At 40.6% G+C, this 19,388-nt stretch overlaps 1 protein-coding gene across 3 annotated transcripts in view; it reads left to right on the top strand.

Annotated features, from left to right (window-relative positions):
* The first annotated feature begins 1,501 nt into the window (after nt 1–1,501).
* Nucleotides 1,502–19,388, top strand: part of CUL2 (cullin 2) — a 163,543-nt gene continuing 145,656 nt past the window's right edge. Inside the window, exon 1 of one of the 3 annotated variants that reach the window (XM_070429466.1) lies at nt 1,502–1,604. The gene's annotated coding sequence lies outside the window, so the exon portion shown is untranslated. Of the gene's footprint in view, nt 1,605–1,706; nt 1,848–2,049; nt 2,136–19,388 lie in introns of those variants that run through there. The other 2 variants (XM_070429457.1, XM_070429476.1) reach the window with 2 other exon arrangements.

The raw sequence follows: 19,388 nt of genomic DNA, 5'->3' as shown, positions 1-19,388 counted from the left end.
GTCATAGCGACTGGTTGTTCCTCTGGTCCGTTCTGCTGTTTGGTCGAATGCATATTAGGCTTTTATTATATAGGCTGTTCTTTTACAGTTGGAGTCTTGGCTCTGAATTCTTCCCTAACCAAGGTTACCAAAATTGCTGAACCCAGGTCCAGTCTGATCCCATGGGTGTAACACTCAGTGCTGTTCCAGCTGCCTACAACAGAAACAAACAGTTGAATTGACTTCAGTATATAATAATTTTATTAAAACAAAGGATACAGATTTCAAGTGCCAGGAGAAGCAGATTAGGAGAAAGACCAGTGGGGTTTATCGGGTCAAGAGACAGGATTTTAAATGGGCCTTGAAGGATTGGTACAAATTGTTTGAAGAAAGGGTTGGAAAGGAAAGTTTTGCTCAAAACATGCAAATGAAGAACTAACCAAGGCTCTGACAAGACTGACCACTGAGATCTTGTGGATATGAAAGGCAAATAAAGAATAACACCAGGCTTTTGGTCCATTGTGGTCCTCTATATAGGAGGTGATCAGTAAATCTATGTTGTCAGTATTATCCTTTAAAATTGTGAGGGAGCCCTGCCGGTGTGGCTCAGTGGTTGAGTGTTGATCTATGAACCAGGAGGGCATGGTTCAATTCCCCGGGTTGCACGCTTGATCACTGGTGTGGGGTGTGCAGGAGGCAGTGATCAATGATTCTCTCTCATCATTGATGTTTCTATCTCTCTCTCCCTCTCCCTTCCTCTCTGAAATAAATAAAAATATATTAAAGTAAAATAAAATTGTAAGGGAGGCCTGGCCACGTAGCTTAGTTGGTTACAGCCTCTTCCCAATACACAGAGGCTGTGGTTTGACCGGCATCAGGGCACATACAAAATCGCCTAACGAACGCATGAGTGTGCGGAACAACAAGTCAATGTTTCTCTCTCCTTCCCTCCTTTCTTCTGCCTCTAAAATCAATGAATTAAAAAAAATTGTGAGGGAGGAAAGTCCTTTACACTGATAGGATGGTAATGATTGAGAGGTCAAGACTCAGTTTTTCTCTTGATGAAAATCCACTAGAAAAGGAGTATGTCAGAGAGAAAAGTAGTTTTGCTGATGTATTCCTGATTATTTGAAGAGCCCAGGGGAGCACTTCTCCAGCCTTTTGGCTGAAATCAAGTGAAAAGCCTGTGGAAGCCTGTGGCAAGAAAATGGGGGTGTCCGAGAATATTTACACAGGTCTGAAACAACTCAAAAGAAAACACTTGTGTTGAAAACACCTTTCCAACATATTATTAATATGTCAGACCCAAACTCGGTGGGTTCTGAGTCTCTTGAGCTCAGTGAACGGAACGTCTCAGAGTCCCTTCAGAATGGGACTGCCAGGCCTTTCGCGATTGCACTAAAGCGGGCTCTCTGCGCTTGCCGTAACGCGGACTCTACCATTGCGCTCCGAGGGGGGATTTGGCGGCAGCGGAAGAGGGCGAGCAGAGGGTGTGTGTGGGAAAAGCCGGGCCCTCGGGAGGACAGTCGTTTCACGGATCCCTAACCAGCCCTTCCTTCTCCCCTTCACCCCTCCCCTCCGCCCCTGTCCGGCCCGGGCTTCTCTGTGTCTCCGCGCGGTGACAGGTGAGCGTGGGGCGCGCGGGTTCCCAGGTTTCGCAGCGCACCCCCTATGTCTCCGGGGCGGGTGGCGGCGGCCGGCCGGGGAGGCGGCCTCGGCACAGTAATGGCAGCTCTGTGAGCTGGGGAACGCGAGTGACAGCCGCCGCCGCCGCCGCCGCCCACTCTCCTCGCCGGGGCTTCGTCCTTCATTCCTTCGGGCTGCCTCCCCTCCCCTTGCCCCTGCCTCTTGTCCCGCTTCTGCAGAAGGTAACCCCGCTGAGGGTCCGGAAGCCGGCTGCAGACGCCGGGAAACTTCCCTTCCCGGCTGATGGGTGGCGGGGATGGGGCGGAGGAAAGGAGTTGGGGGCAAGGAGGGGGGAGGGGAGGGGAGGGGGCGGGAAGCGGGTGGCCTGGGAAGATGGTGTCTTGTAAGTGTTTCCGGCTTCCCAGAGCGCTGTCCCCTATTCCGGCCACCCCCTGGTCTGGGTCCCTGGCCTCCACAACCTGGCCTTGGCCGCCCCTCCCTTGGCCCCATTTTCCTCGGAAGGAAGGAAGGTGAGAGTGCGTGTACTCATGTGCTTATTTGCATGCTCACAGGGATACACAACTCTGTGTTTGGGGGTGGGGGACGGCGTCAGTCTCTGGCATCCTTACCACGAGTATTTTCACTTTTGTTTCCGCAGACAACGAGGATTGATAGCTATGGGGAGGAGTAGCCTACGCACATGCTAGCCTGTCTTAACAGTTAGGGTCTGGTGAAACAAGCTGCTCAGGCTCTCTGCAGAGCACTTACACTAGGAGGTCTGGACCATTCCCTACACCCCACAAATACTGTACGTGCATGTAAACAAAACATCTGTGAATTGCACACTGATTATTGTTAAATCTTCTCCTTTCCCCCACGGATTACTATTACCATTGAAGGACCGTATACTTTGGAAGTTTAAAATTTGAAAATAATAAGATATAAACTGTTAACCTTAGCTGTAGAATCTTTATCCTCTCTACTCTGTGATTTTCCGTTTTATAAGTGTGAAGTTAGTTTACCCATGTCTTTTATGCTCACCAGCCTATCACTAAATTAAATGTTGTGGATCTTCTCAAAAATCAATTTTGCCTTATCTATCAGTTAAATATTTATTAAGCTCCTGGTTCTTTTGCCAAGCATAAGACTCTGAAATTTCTGCTCTCCTGGAGTTTCAGTTTTGGTGGTGGGATGGGAGAGGTAGCCAATGAATGAGACAGGAATAATTTCAGAAAATCATGTGTTATAAAGGAAATAAAATAGGGAGTTGTGGTAGTGACTGGGAGACTACTTCTGATGCTGTGGTCAGGAAAGCCCTATCTGAGATGACATTTGGCCCGATATCAGAAAAGTGAGAGGGATTTAGCCTTTGGAAATATGACTGAAGTGTTCCTGTCTGAGGGAACAACAAATGGAAATGCCCAGATGTAGTATCAAGCTTGAGTTAAGCAAACTGAAAGAAGCTCAGGTAAAGGCTTGTGTGAAAGGTAAGAAGTAAGGTGAAAGCCTAGGGTCAGATCGTGTGGGGTCTTATTGCCCAAAGGCCTTTGGCTTTTATTTTTAAAGTACATTGAAAAACTATTGGAATTTTTGCAAAGCTGGGAGTGATAAGGCTTGATTTACAATCTGACTGGAGGAGATGTAATGAGAGGAAAAAGGAAGCAGGAAAACAGTGAAAAGACTGTGGCAGGCTGAGTAGAGTAGTGTTAGAGACAAGTAAAAAAGGTTTTGAGATACATTTTGGAGTTAAAGGTATTGAATTTGTGGTTTGGATGGAAGTGCATTTGGTTGGGAGTAGTGCTTTCTGGGTTTTGGGCTTTAACTGGAGGGTGGCAATGCCATGTATAGAGATAGGGAAGAGGTGAGGGAAGCAGGTTATATGGGGATAAGGTAGGATTGGACATGCTAAATAGAAACTATTAGATGTTCAAGTAGAGGTTAGAAGCAGGCGTTTAGATATACAAATCTGGAATTTAGTGGAGAGGTTAAGGAGTTGTTTATTCAACAAATATTTTCCAAGCACCAGCTATGGACCAGGCAGTGGGGATATAGTAGTGAGAAAGTAGATAAAAATCTCTGCCTACATGGGACTTAAATTTTGATGAGGAGAGAAAGAGATGGGGAGTCATCAGCATTTATCTGTTGGGTTATGTTTTGAATAAAAACTACATGAGTCAAAATTTAAAATGTTTAATGGAAAAAAATGTTTAATGGAGTATAGAATGAAAATCTCTATTTTTTTGTCTTCCATTACCAGTTTTGCTTGGAGCCAGACAATATAAATGTTTTCTTACATGTGCTTCCAAAGATGTATTTTATGCACATATAAGCAAATATGTACATATTCTCCTTACTTTGCAAAATTGGTAGCATACTTCACCTGCTTTGACACCTTGCATTTTTTTAGAGTATTAAATAGTATTTAAAAGTTATGAAACAGGATGGGACCACCTAAGGAAACATGTAGAAAGCAGAGGAGAAAGTCATGGGGCATGGCAACATTTTCTAAGTTGGTCCTTGCCCTCTGAGTTTTGGACCTACAGATGTGGAGTTGTTTAAAGAGCTTTTTGTGACATGTTTTATAAAAGTTTGCATTGTTTCTTTTGTGCCCCTTTCTTATCTGCCTGTTTTCTTAAAAAAATTTTTTTTTTAAAAATTGATTTCAGAGAAAGGAAGGGGGAGGGAGAGAAAAATAGAAACATCAATGATGAGAAGGAATCATTGATCTGGTGTCTCCAGCACACCCCCTACTGGGGATGGAGCCCACAACCCAGTCCTGACCTGATGGGAAATCAAACCATGACCTCCTGGTTTATGGGTTGACACTCAGCCACTGAGCCATACCACAGAGCTGCCTGTCCTCTTTATATGCTGGAAAAGTATTTCAGTATTATTGAAAGCACTTTTCATGTATGTATTATCAAAGTAAATTGATGACAGGATCAGGTCTTGAATCTTAATATGTTGAAGACTTTTTACTGGCTAATGTTAAATCCTGGAAAAACAAGCAGAAATTTGGAATGTTACCATGAGATTTATAATAGGTTATTGATCTTTGAGATATATGACTAAATTCTCTCTCAGTAATAAGTTAATCACAGTATCTGTTCATAGTGATCTGGCTCCTTGCCTGGGTTTGAATCGTAACAGTCATGGTTTTATTACATTGCAGATGTTAGCATACATAATCTTTGTGTTACTATCTTCAATATATAGATTCATCCTATCTTACTACTTTGAATTGTAAAGGCCTATTGGAGATACTGGACCCATGCAGTTCTTTTGATTCTTAAAAGTTTTTTTTTTTTTGAAGTAAAGACTAAGTTTTTAATTCATATTCTTAATACCAATCTGGGTAACAGCAAAATGAGAAGCCTACATACTCAACAAAATTTTTTTTTATTCTTAAAAGTTTTGAAATGTGTAGTGTTAAGAGCATGATGTTAGCATCTGCAACAATATTTGGGGTGCAGTTGAACCCTGTTAATAGAGTCATCTGGAGGAGGGGAGATGGAATATTTTCTGTAAGTTGCTTTAAGCATTATTACTTCGAAGAATTAAAAATCTGGACTCATATTGGGTTTTCTATTGAATTTATAATGCTTTCTGTATTGGATGACATTTTGATTTTCAGTTAGCTGTATTTAGCCAGATGCTTTCTATATAAATTGACATTCCTATTTATTTTCTGAGATTGTTCTTGGTTTAAGAACTGTTTAGTTTGATTTTTGTGGTTAATTTTATTGTTACCTCTCTTTAATTCTTTTTTGCCTGAGATTAAAGTAAGCAGCAGGTTTCTACGTTGGAGAAATATAATCTTTGATAGGAAAGATTTAATAGTACTTTCTGAAGCATTAGACATTAATTATTACATATAAGACCACTGTGTGAAATAGGTGAGGAGTTTGTTAAGCTTATTTAAACTCTGTAAATGTATAGGGTTAATGTCCTATTTGAAGATTTAGTTATCCAAAGGATTTTCATTTATATACTTGAACATTATAAATGATGTTACTGTTGCTATTTAATCATTAGATTATAGTCTCTGTGTGTCTCAGAATTTTTCATCAATCAAGTTGACAGTTTATCATTTTAGAGGTCTGGAATATAGGAAATAAGTATCTATTAACTCAGTGACTTAAATCTTGTTTTAATGTAGGTTGCTTTTCAAATAATGAAATGTTGGGTTTACTCTGTATAAATAATTCTTGGATTTCTCAACTTTGTTTTAATTCAGTTGAAGGAGAAAAAGTACTGGATACTTAAAAACATTAATACTTTTTTTTGGAAATAATTTTGGACTTATAGAGAAGTTGCTAAAAATGGTATAGAGAGCTCAGGTATACCCTTCACCCAGCTTTCCCTAATGTTAACTTATATAACCAGAACACAATGATCAAAACCAGGAAATTAACATTGGTACAATACTATTAACTAAATTACAGATCTTATTTGAATCTCACCAGTTTTTCCACTAATGTCCTTTTTCTGTTTCAGGATTCGATCCGAGGTCAGACATGCCATTTAGTTGTGTCTCCCTAGTCTCTTCTGATCGTGACACTCTTTTCTTAGCATTCATGACCTTCACACTTGTAATGAGTGTAATTGGTTATTTTTCAGAATATCTCTCAATTTGAGTTTGTCTGATATTTTCTCATTATTAGGTTGAGGGTATACATTTTTGGGAAAATACTGCACAAGTGATGTTGTGTCCTAATCAGTGCATCATTATCACAGGATACAAGATGTGAGTAAACCAGTTTAGAGATGATGTTAGCTCTCATTTGGTTAAGGTTGTGTCTGTTAAATTTCCCTACTTGTAAAGTTACTATCTTTCTCTTTATAAATACTATCTTGGGGAGATTCTTTGAATCTGCAGATATCTTGTCCTCAAAACTTTTGCATTTTCTCCGCTGCAACCCTGGAATCAATCATTCCTCCAAGGGTCTTAAGTATTTTCCTTATTTTCTGTACTTAGAATATAACTTGTTCTAAACCTGTTCATTAAAGAACTAACTATAGTATATTATCTTACCTGAAATTTAGGCTCCGGTATTACATTTTATTGGTAATTTTTTGAATGGCCACATATATATTTAAATATATTTTTATTGATTTCAGAGAGGAAGGGAGAGGAGAGAGAGAGAGAAACATCAGTGATGAGAGAGAATCATCAATCGGCTGCCTTGATTTTCTTAATTGCTTCTTTATTCTCATCTTTACATTAGGTTACCTAGCTGTTCTCTTAGAACTGGTAACTGATTTTAAAACTGTTGATGTCAAATTATTAGTATTTATTGCCTTTTATGGGCATGGTAAGGAAAGCACAGTTTTATTATTATTTTTATATTTTTATTGATTTCAGAGAGGAAGAGAGAGATAGAAACATCAATGATGAGAGAGAATCATTGATTGGCTGCCTCTTGCACACCCCCTATTGGGGATCAAGCCTGAAACCTGAGCATGTGACCAGACTGGGAAATCGAACCGTGGCTCCTGGTTCATAGGTCGATACTCAACCATTGAGCCATGCCGGCTGAGCTATTATTATTACTAGAGACCCGGTGCACGAAATTTGTGCACTCGGGGTGGGGGTCCTCAACCCAATCTGCCCTCTCGCAGTCCAGGAGCCCTTGGTGGATGTCCAACTGATGGCTTAGGCCCGCTCCCTGAGGGAGAGGCTCTTGCCACCACTGCTGCACTTGCCAGCAGTGAGGCTGGCTCAGGGCTTCTGGCTGAGCGACGTTCCCCCTGTGGGAGCGCACTGACCACCAGGGCAGCTCCTGTGTTGAGCGTCTACCCCCTGGTGGTCACTGTGTGTCATAGCAACCAATCGTTCTGCTGCCCGATTGCTCGATTTGCATATTAGCCTTTTATTATATAGGATTACATGTTACTTTAATGTCTCATTTCCCAATATATGACAGTCACTTTTTAAAGTATGTTTAGGCTGCCTGGCTCGTGTTCTCAGTGGTTGAGCATCAACCTATGAACCAGGAAGTCACAGTTCGATTCCCTGTCAGGGCACATGCCCAAGCTGCAGACTAGATCCCCAGTGTGGGATATACAGGAGAAAGTCGATCAGTGATTCTCTCTCATCATTGATTTTTCTATCTTTCTCTCCCTCTCCCTTCCTCTCTAAAATTAACAATAAAAATATATTAAAGTATGTTTAGGCTAAAAATTTACAGTCTTTTGATATTACCCAATTTAAATATTCGTAGAAAAAGTAAACACCTACTTTTTCAATAGTTTATCAGTATTACTACTGAGTCCACAAACTATGAGAATAACAAAGACCTACTCTTTTACTTCCTATTTTTTTTAATTAAATCTTTATTGTTCAGATTACATTTGTTCCTCTTCTTTTTCCCCCCATAACGCCCCTCCTCCCAGTTCCCGCCCCACCCTCCACCCTCACTCCCCACCCACTGTCCTCATCCATAGGTGCACGATTTTTGTCCAGTCTCTTCCTCCATCTCCCACTCCCCTTTCCCCCCCAAGAATAGTCAGTCCATTCTCTATGTCCCTGATTCTATTATAATCACCAGTTCATTCTGTACATCAGATTATTTATTCACTTGATTCTTAGATTCACTTGTTGATAGATGCATGTTTGTTGTTCATAATTTGTATCTTTACCTTTTTCTTCTTCCTCTTCTTAAAGGGTACCTTTCAGCATTTCGTATAATACTGGTTTAGTGGTGATGAACTCCTTTAGCTTTTCCTTATCTGTGAAGCTCTTTATCTGACCTTCAATTCTGAATGATAGCTTTGCTGGATAAAGTATTCTTGGCTGTAGGTTCTTGGTATTCATCACTTTGAATATTTCTTGCCATTCCCTTCTGGCCTGCAAAGTTTCTGTTGAGAAATCAGCTGACAGTATATGTTATTTTTCATGTATAAATACACAAATGGGATTGCTGGGTCACATGGAAAGTGTATGTTTAACTGTAATAGAAACTGCCTAGGTGGTTATAATTTAAATTTCTACCTGCAGCAAAGGAGAGTTTCAGCTGTTCATGTCCTCATCAGCATTTGATACTGTTAGTTTTTTTGAGCCTTTCTAACAATTGTGTAGTGGTATTTTGTTGAGGTTTTAATATGCATTTCCCTAATGACTAATGCTATTGGGCATCTTTTATGTGCTTAATTTTCCATCAGTATATCTGAACTCTTGTCTTTTGGCCATTTGTTAGTTTGGTTGTGTGTTTTCTTATTATTGAGCTTTGAGAGTTTTTTATATATTTTGCGTACCTTTTCTCCCAGCCTGTGGCTTATGTTTCATTTTCTTTTTTATTGAGATACTAGAGGCCCGGGGCATGGATTCGTGCATATTGCCATGAATCCATGCACCGGATTCGTGTTTGTGTATATTGCCAGATGATCACCACAATATGTCTACTTAATATCCATCACCATATATAGTTATACATTTTTTCTTATAATGAAAAACTTAAAATTTATTTTCTTAACAACTTCCAGATGTGCAATATAGTATCATTGATTATAGTTACCATGCTGTACATTACATTCCTATGACTTATTTTATAACTGGAAGTTTATACCTTTTAACATCCTTCATTCATTTTGCCAACCCTCCAATCTTTATCTGTATCTGAGTTTGGTCTTTTTGTTTTATTTTCTATTTTAGCATTGTTTTTTCTATTTGTGAAAAATGCCTTTGGAGTTTTGATAGGGAGTGTATTGAATCTTTAGATTGCTTTAGATTGCTTTGGCTAGTATGGACATTTAAAAATATTAATTTTAATGCATGAACATGGCATATCTTTCCATTTGTGTCTTCAATTTTTTATTAGTGTTTTATAATTTTATGTGCTGATCTCTCACTTTCTTTTTTTTTTTTTTTTAAATATTTTTTATTGATTTTTTACAGAGAGGAAGAGAGAGGGATAGAGAGTTAGAAACATCGATGAGAGAGAAACATCGACCAGCTGCCTCCTGCACACCTCCCACTGGGGATGTGCCTGCAACCGAGGTATATGCCCTTGACCGGAATCGAACCTGGGACCTTTCAGTCTGCAGGCCGACGCTCTATCCACCGAGCTAAACCGGTTTTGGCTGATCTCTCACTTTCTTGCTTAAATTTATTGCTAGGTGTTTTTTTTTTTTTTTTTTAAATACACTTTTATTGATTTCAGGGAGGAAGGAAGAGAGAGAGAGATAGAAACATCAATGATGAGAGAGAATCATTGATCGGCTGTCTCCTGCTCACCCCCCACTGGGAATCGAGCCCGCAACCTGGGCATGTGCCCTGTCTTTCTTTGGCTTTCAGCAACCTTTTTAAAGCTCCAAGCAATCCACAGTTTTTGTCTGTGTCCACAACTTGGCTGTACACGGGAGGGGCCAAGCTGCCCTTAAAGCAGGTTTGTTAGCAGCATGGGACACAGGGCTGGGTCAGCAAACTTCCCTAGGTTCTCCAGGCTCTGCCTTCTCCTGCCTTTGTCTGCTAGCCAGCTGTCAATATTAATCACTCACAAGTCTGTTTTAGAAAGGGCTTTAGGGGGAATTGGGAGTACAGACTTCTGGGTCTCCTGTGGGAGGGAGGTGCTGTTCAGATTTCAGGGAAAGTGGTGTGTGTATTTCCCTGTCCTAGAGCTACTCCTTTCAGAGTGTCCCAGAGTATTATTACTCTGCCCTCGGCTAGTGGAGATCCCTGTCGGCAGTCCAATGGAATCAGCTGGAAACCTGGAGTTCTTATCAGTTCTCCTGTGAGGGGGAAGCACCAATCAGGTTCCCAAAAAGGGGTGGATGGCCCCACCCCAAGTCCAGTTACTGATGCTTCCTTAGACTCTTCAAATCTGTAGACTTGGCCTCTGTTGCCATCTCCTCTGCAAAAGTGGTGATGCAGGGTGTGGCAGTCAGGGCTTCTGAGGTTGTGGTGGGCTGTATCACCTAGGGTGGTTTTTCTCCCCCTGAGCTGTGACTTCTGGAAGGGGCTAGCACCTCTCAAGAAAAATGCCATTTTGGTTTTGGGGGTATGTGACTGAATGCAGGGCTCCCAGCTGCCTCTTTTCCATATCTCCCCCTAATGCTTCCCACCCCAGCACCTTGAGTCTGCACCACTATCCCTCAAGCAAAGGCTAGGATGAGTAGCTGGTAATAAAACTCCTGCTGTGCTCAGGGTTTAAGAAAAAGAAAACAAACAAACAAACAAAAAAAACCACGAAGGCTTTCTCTCAAATGAGCTATGGTCTACTAAGCCCAGCCTGGTTTCTGGGCCTCCATCTTCTCAGAAATAACCCTCTCAATAGCAGAGCAATCCCTCCTCACTCTCGACCTGCTGCCCTGTGAAAGCTTGTCAGCCCCTCTCATGACCTCTCCCTTCCTATCAGTCTCCAGGTGTTTTCTGTCCTTCCTTGATATAAATCTCCTCAACTGGACCTCAGTAGGTAATTTCAGGTGAATGTTCCCCAATTTAGTTTTATTTCCAGTCTGGCCCTAGGAGGAGGTGCAAGAAAGACCTGTCTATTCAGCTGCCATTTTCTCTCCCCACCTCAAATAGGCCCTTTTAAAAAATATGTCTTTATTGATTTTTTTTTAGAGAGAGAGGAAGGGAGAGGGAGAGAGAGAAGCATCAGTTGACTACCTCCTGCATGCCCCCTACTAGGGATTGAGCCTGCAAGTGGAGCCTGATTCAGAATTGAACCCGTGACCTTCTGGTGTACAAGGAGACGCTCAACCAACTGAGTCACCCTAACCAGGGCTGAGTAGGTCCTTTTTAATTGGCAAAGTCAAGTTCTTCAGTTCTGGGATATGTGGATGAAAAAGGAGTTCTGTGGGAAGTAATCTCACAGGGTAATCTGATCACAAATTCCTAACTGGAGGTCATGATGGGTATACATGCCCCAGGCATATTATTTCTTTAGTAAAAAGCTTTATCTTTACCTTAAGCAAGCCCTAGCCATTGTTTTTGTGCATTTAGATTCACACATGTTTAACAGACCCTTATAACGCAGGCAGGGGTGAAGGTGGGGAATGTCTGTCAGCAGGCAGTGTAAGGTCATCAAAATAATTTGGTTTAGCCCTGCCAAGGCATTAGGGTGAGTTAATTAAATGGTTGACCAAATATAGCAGGCTAATTTTTAAGTTGGTGATTTTGTATGGCCTTTTTTTTAAATTAAATCTTTATTGTTCAGATTATTACAGTTGTTCCTCTTTCCCCCCCCCACAACTCCCCTCCACCCAGTTCCCACCCCACCTTCCGCCCTTACTCCCCACCCACTGTCCTCATCCATAGGTGCTCAATTTTTGTCCAGTCTCTTCCCGCATCCCCCAAACCCCTTTCCCCCCGCAAGAATAGTCAGTCCATTCCCTTTTTATGTCCCTGATTCATTGTAATCACCAGTTCATTCTGTACATCAGATTATTTATTCACTTGATTCTTAGATTCACTTGTTGATAGATGCATATTTGTTGTTCATAATTTGTATCTTTACCTTTTTCTTCTTCTTCCTCTTCTTAAAGGATACCTTTCAGCATTTCATATAATACTGGTTTGGTGGTGATGAACTCCTTTAGCTTTTTCTTATCTGTGAAGCTCTTTATCTGACCTTTAATTCTGAATGATAGCTTTGCTGGATAAAGTAATCATGGTTGTAGGTTCTTGGCATTCATCACTTGGAATATTTCTTGCCACTCCCTTCTGGCTTGCAAAGTTTCTGTTGAGAAATCAGCTGACAGTCCTATGGGTACTCTCTTGTAGGTAACTGACTGTTTTTCTCTTGCTGCTTTTAAGATTCTCTCTTTGTCTTTTGCTCTTGGCATTTTAATTATGATGTGTCTTGGTGTGGTCCTCTTTGGATTCCTTTTGTTTGGGGTTCTCTGCGCTTCCTGGACTTGTAAGTCTATTTCTTTCACCAGGTAGGGGAAGTTTTCTGTCACGATTTCTTCAAATAGGTTTTCAATATCTTGCTCTCTCTCTTCTGGCACCTCTGTAATTCGGATGTTGGTACGCTTGAAGCTGTCCCAGAGGCTCCTTACACTATCTTCATATTTTTGGATTCTTTTTTCATTTTGCTTTTCCGGTTGGGTGTTTTTTGCTTCTTCGTATTTCAAATCTTTGACTTGATTCTTGCGATCCTCTGGTCTGCTGTTGGGAGTCTGTATAGTATTCTTTATTTCAGTCAGTGTATGCTTAATTTCTAGTTGGTCCTTTATCACAACATCGCGGGTCTCACTACATTTATCTGTGGTCTCACCAGTCTTTTCGAGGGCCTTACTAAATTTATCGGCGGCTTCTAGACAGCTCTTGAAACACCTTAAAAGTGTGGTTTTGAACTCTATATCCAGCAGTTTGCTTTCCTCCATTTCTGTCATTTGTGTCCTGTTTCTTTGTCTCCGCATTTTTTTTATGCTTTCTTGGTGCACCCCCTGTGGTCTTTGTGCACAGTCTTGTTGTAGTTAAGCCTTGATTGTTGTAGGTAACACTGGGGGGGGATTTGACCTCCAGGCCAATTGGCTGTGAGAATCAGCTGTGTCTGCAGTGGGAGAACTTCTGTCCTGATCTCTAGGGAGGTGCTAATCTAGCCTCTGCCTGAGGCTATCCAGCAAATGCCTCCGTGCAAGGCTTGGGTGGGGGGAGTCCCAGGGGATCAACAGGGCAGGCGGAGCGAGCAGTTATGGCTGCTCTCAGTCCTGCCTTCAGAGGCTCTGCTTCTCAGTGTCCCAGCAATTGCTGCAAGTACCTTGGAGAGAAAGCTGCCCTCGAGTTCCGACCAATGCCAGACAGTCCCGCTTCTCCCGTTTGAGTCTGAGTCCCCTGAGACTCGCCCGGAACTGGAGCTCAGAGCCTGAGACTCCCTCCCGATTGAAAAAGACAACCGCGCCCTCAGCCGCCAGCCCGCTCCGCATGCACCTCCACACCTTAGTATTTTACTTCCGCACTGCACCTCCTCTGAGTCTCGGTATGCTTTTCTCTTTCCTTCTAGTTGTAGAATTTCCACTCAGCCAGCCTTCCTGTGGTTCTGGGTGATGTCCGTTCTGTCTTTTAGTTGTATTTTTGAAGTGGTTGTGCAAGGCAGCAATCTCCGGTGTTTACCTATGCCGCCATCTTGGTTTCTCCATCTGTATGGCCTTTGAATGATACAAATATCCAAATGGCCCTTGGTAGAAAAAAGATTCCTCACCCCTGTTCTAAAGCATGTCCACCCTCAAAAGAACACTTAATTTTTTTAAAATATATATTTTATTGATTTTTTACAGAGAGGAAGGGAGAAGGATAGAGAGTTAGAAACATCAATGAGAAAGAAACATCGATCAGCTGCCTCCTGCACACTCCCCACTGGGGATGTGCCCGCAACCAAGGTACATGCCCTTGACTGGAATCGAACCCGGAACCCTTGAGTCCGCAGGCCGACGCTCTATCCACTGAGCCAAACCGGTCAGGGCAACACTTAATTTTTTTTATAATTAAAAAAATGTCAACTACAGTTGACATACAATGTTATATTAGTTTCAGGTGTACAACATTGTGATTAGACATTTATACAACTTATGTGGGATCACCCCAATAAGTCTAGCAACCATCTGACACAATACATAGTTATTACAGTATTATTTTTATTACAGTATTATTAACTATATTCCCTATGCTGTACTTTACATTTCCATGACTTTTTATACTTGGCACTTTGCACATCTTAAAGAACACACAATCTTAAAGTGTAATCTGATACCTGCCTTGCTTTCTTCCACCTTCCTGTAATCTTGCTTATGTTCCCTCCTTAATCTCAGATGCGTAAAAGGAACTGCAAAATGTTATTCTCTGAAGCATTTTTCTCATTCTGTTGAGGTCTTGCTTCCAGGCATATCCTCTGTTTGACTCAAATAAATTTCTATAGAAATTCTCATAGGCCTGGAAGTACATATTTAATATATATATTAAATAATATTGTCTCTAATTTTTTAAGATGCATACTGATTGGATCTTAGACCTCTTAGATTAATACTGTCTTTTTTATAGTTTTCTTAATTTCTTTTATGTACTCCCCTCCATATTTATGAAATTTGATGATGATTTTTTTTACCTTTTTACTTTGGAAAATTGCAAACATATGCAAAGAATGAGTAGTATAATAAATCCTTATGTACTTGTCACTTATCCTCAATAATTATCTATTCATAAGCAAACTATTTAATTTTAAAGCAAATCTCAGATTGCATTTCATTTTTAAAAAATAGGTTTTTATTGATTTTTAGAAAGGAAGGGATAGAGAGACAGAAATATCCATGAGAGTGAATCATCGATTGGTTGCCCCCTGTGTGACCCCACTGGGGTCTGAGCCTGCATCCTGGGCATGTGCTTCAACCAGGAATTGAACCAGTGACGCCCTGGTTCATGTGTTGACACTTATTCACTGATTCACACTGGGCTGGGCAGGGCTGTCATTTTAACACTTGGAGTGGGGGAAACGAGTTAAGTCGGCTCGCGTGAATTGCGCGTACTCCGAGGGAGCCGTCTTAACTCGGTTCATATAGATTTGCGGTGGAGTGCGGGAAACGTGTAAACTCGGGCCGATTGTAACTGCGTATTACCAAATATTTGTTTGCCGTTCATAAAGATACCTACCTGCGTATGCGAACCGTTTCATACCCATTGGGGTAATAGGTATCATAAAAATCCCTGATTTTGCGCGGGAAACCTAAATAATTGCCCGCGCCATCTTATATTTTGGCGGGAAATTCACCCCACACCGGAGTGTTAAAAAAGACTCATTGTGCCCTGATCCGGTAGCTCAGTTGGTTAGAGTGTCACCCGGATACACCAAGAGTTTGGGTTCAATTCCCTGTAGGGCACATAGAAGAATCAACCAATCAATGCAAAAATAAGTGGAACAACAAATTGATTTTTTTCTCTCTCCCTTCATCTCACTCTCTAAAATTAACAAGAAAAAGGACTCATTTTGTAATTATTATTATACAGATTCTTTTTTCTTTTTTTTTTAAATATATTTTATTGATTTTTTACAGAGAGGAAGGGAGAGAGAGATAGAGAGTTAGAAACATCGATGAGAGAGAAACATCGACCAGCTGCCTCCTGCACATCTCCCACTGGGGATGTGCCCGCAACCCAGGTACATGCCCTTGACCGGAATCGAACCTGGGACCTTTCAGTCCGCAGGCCGACGCTTTATCCACTGAGCCAAACCGGTTTCGGCTATTATACAGATTCTTTAAAGTCAAATATCCCACCAGTATTTTTTTGTTTTAATCCTACCAGCATTTTAAAAGTGTTAAATCTGCCCAGCCAGCATGGCTCAGTGGTTGAGCATTGGTCTATGAACCAGGTGGTCACACACAGTTCAATTCCCAATCAGGGCACATACCTGGGTTGTGGGCTCTATCCCAGGTGGGGTTGTGTAGGAGGCAGCCGATCGATGATTGTCTCTCATCATTGATGTTTCTATCTCTCTCTTGCTCTCCCTTCCTCTCTGAAATCAATAAAAATATATTTAAAAAAATAAGTGTTAAATCTAGATCCAAATAAGGTCAATCACAGTGTGGTTCATTAATGTCCCTTTTAGTCTATTTTAGGACAGTTCCCCTTTCATATGCCTCTCCTCTCTACTTTTCTCCTCTCTCTGTCTCTTATGTGTATGCAGTTTATTGAAAGAATTTGATAATCCAGGAGTTTCCTACAGACTGGATTTTGCTGACTTGCAGGTTGAGCATTATTAATGCTTGTATATATAATATATATACATATATATATACACACACACACACACACACATATGGACATATGTTGTGTATATATACATATATATGTAATGAAAAGTATACAGAAGGCATTTAATAAATGGTAGTTAACAATGCATTTTCCTCTCATCAGTAAATATGTATAGCAAATGTAACTTTAATTGTCAAAATCTTTACAAGAAAACCTTGTAAAAAGAGCTTACTAATCCATTTTTAAAAACCACTTAACTCAAAATTACTGATATTAAATGAGACATTTTAATTGTGGGGAAGTCATCATTTGTCATGTTAAACATAGTAGAATGGATCCAGATACAGGCAAATGAAATACTACTAAGATTAAAGAAATCCTATGTATTAATATGGAATACTTCCCCAGGGTACTGTTAAGTGAATATACTATTGAGTAGTATAATACCATTTATGTAAAACAGATGAAAAATATCATCATGTGTATGTGATTTGTATAAAAGGGGGGAATAACAAATCATATATGTGTAAATTATACCCAGAGATATCTATATTACCTCTGGGGGGAGCTGGTGACTAGAGCATAGGAGTCAAAGGGACACTGAAATTTCAGAATTTGCAATTATGTAAATGTACGTATTCTTCCCTCATAAATTGCACTAAACTTTTTGATAGAATTTTGATTTCACTTTTTAAGTGTACCCATCTTTATTGAGCTCTACTTCACATACCATCAGGTGTACCCATTTGAAGTGTACAATTCAGTAGTTTTTAGTACATTTACAGAATTGTGCAACCATCATGACAATCAATTTTAGAACATTTTTATCACCTAATTTAGCAGTTACTTTCTATGTCTTCCCAAGTCTCCTAGCTCTTGGCAACCACTAAAACCCTTTCTGTCTCTACAGATTGATCTATTCTGCATATTTCATATAAATTTAATCAAACAGTATGTGTTCTTTTGTGACCAACTTCATTCTCCAAGTATAATGTTCTTGAGGTTCATCCATGTCGTAGATGTCACTTTGTATTGTGGAATAGTAATCATTTGTATGGGTATACTACATTTTATTTTATTTTTTTATTATTCTTTTAAATATATATATTTTATCGATTTTTTACAGAGAGGAAGGGAGTGGGATAGAGAGTTAGAAACATCAATGAGAAACATTGATCAGCTGCCTCCTGCACACCCCCTACTGGGCATGTGGCCGCAACTAAGGTACATGCCCATGACCAGAATCGAACCTGGGACCCTTCAGTCTGCAGGCCGATGCTCTATCCACTGAGCCAAACCAGTTAGGGCTATACTACATTTTATTTATCCATTTATTGATAGACATTTGAGTTATTTCTACTTTCTGGCCTTTATGAGTAATGCTGCTTTGAACATTTGTGTATAAGTTTTTGTGTGGACATGTTTTCTCTTGAGTATATACCTAGGAGCTGAATTATTGGGTCACATGGTAACTCTTTATATAAATCACTTTTGTAATTATTTAATTTACCATTATTGACAGTTTAGAAATGGCGCTCTAGTGAGAAAATCTAATCTACAAATTGTTTTCCAATAAAGGAAAAAGTTTAAAATATTATAGTTAATGTTGGCATGTTATCTGAAAACGTAATTAAACATGAATTTTTGTTTTGCCTTTTAAAAATATTTAGAACCTGTGATTTATTTTTAGGACCCATAACACTCATGAGCCCTAGGCACAGTACCTATGTTTCAAAGAGCTAAAAATCCCAACATTGCACTAGTGGAAGACTCAGAAGAAAGCTAGTGGAGATTGTGGTAATGCGAGATTTGAACTTTGCCAGATACTCAGTGGGACATAATTTAACTAAAAATGGAATGAAGTGGTCCTGGCAAGACATCAGGAATAGGACCATGATGTCCCTAGTTAGGTACAGGAATGAACAAACATATATATATGAGGCCCGATGCATGAAGATTCATGCAAGAATGGGCCTTCCTTCCCCTGGCTGCCAGCACCGCCTTTGCTCTGGCCCAGAGCCGCCTTTCTGCCTTTGTTCAGGCATGGAGCCACCTTTCTGTCTTCCCACACTGCCCAAAGGCCCGGAGTGGCTGGGGTGCCCCGCCCCGCCCCGCTCCCGGCTGCTCGGTGCCTGCGTATGCAAAATAACCCGCCATATTTGTTGGATTAATTTGCATACTCACTCCTGATTGGCCAGTGGGCATCGTGAAGGTATGGTCAATTTGCATCTTTCTCTTTTATTAGTGTAGATGAGTTGTCTGACAGCTTGAGAGGCAGAGAAGAATAGTGCAGTGTCATGGTCCTTTTTTTAGCTTTTCTCTTGCACATCCTTACATAAATTATCCATGAATAAATTATCACTTAAACAATTTAAATAAAATGAACTTACATTTTTTTCATTATTTGTGCTTTCTTATTGGGCAAGCAGACAATTTCAGCATACTTTTTGTCACTGGCTTATTATTTTTTTAATTTTTTAAAATATATTTTTATCGATTTCAGAGTGGAAGGGAGAGATAGAAACATCAATGATGAGAGAGAATCGTTGGTCAGCTGCCTCTTGCATGCCCCCTACTGGGGATGAGCCTGCAACTTGACTGGAATCGAACCAGGACCCTTCAATCTGCAGGCCGATACTCTGTCCACTGAGGCTAGGGTGGTTTGTTAGTTTTTTTTTTTTTTTTTTTTTTTTTTTTTTTTTTTTTATTATTCGCTTAAAGTATTACAAAGGGTATTACATAAGTATCCTTTTCACCCCCCCGCCCTTGACAAACCCCTACCCTCCCTTACCCCCCAGTGTCTTATGTCTATTAGTTATGCTTATATGCATGCATACAAGTCCTTCGGTTGATCTCTTACTCCCCTCCCTCCTGCCCCCCAACTCTCTCTGGCCTTCCCACTGCAGTTTGACAATCAGTTTGAGGCAGCTCTGCCTCTGTATCTATTATTGTTCAAAAGTTTGTAATGGTCTTTATTATCCATGAATGAGTGAGATCATGTGGTATTTTTCCTTCATTGACTGGCTTGTTTCACTTAGCATAATGCTCTCCAGCTCCATCCATGATGTTGCAAATGGTAGGAGTTCCTTCT

This window comes from Myotis yumanensis, unplaced genomic scaffold, assembly GCF_028538775.1.
Source record: "Myotis yumanensis isolate MYYU_CA2020_CCGP unplaced genomic scaffold, mMyoYum1.0.hap1 SCAF_1, whole genome shotgun sequence".
Lineage (NCBI taxonomy): Eukaryota > Metazoa > Chordata > Mammalia > Chiroptera > Vespertilionidae > Myotis > Myotis yumanensis.
Note: the sequence above shows the minus strand (reverse complement) of the source record. Positions and strands in the feature narration are given on the sequence as shown.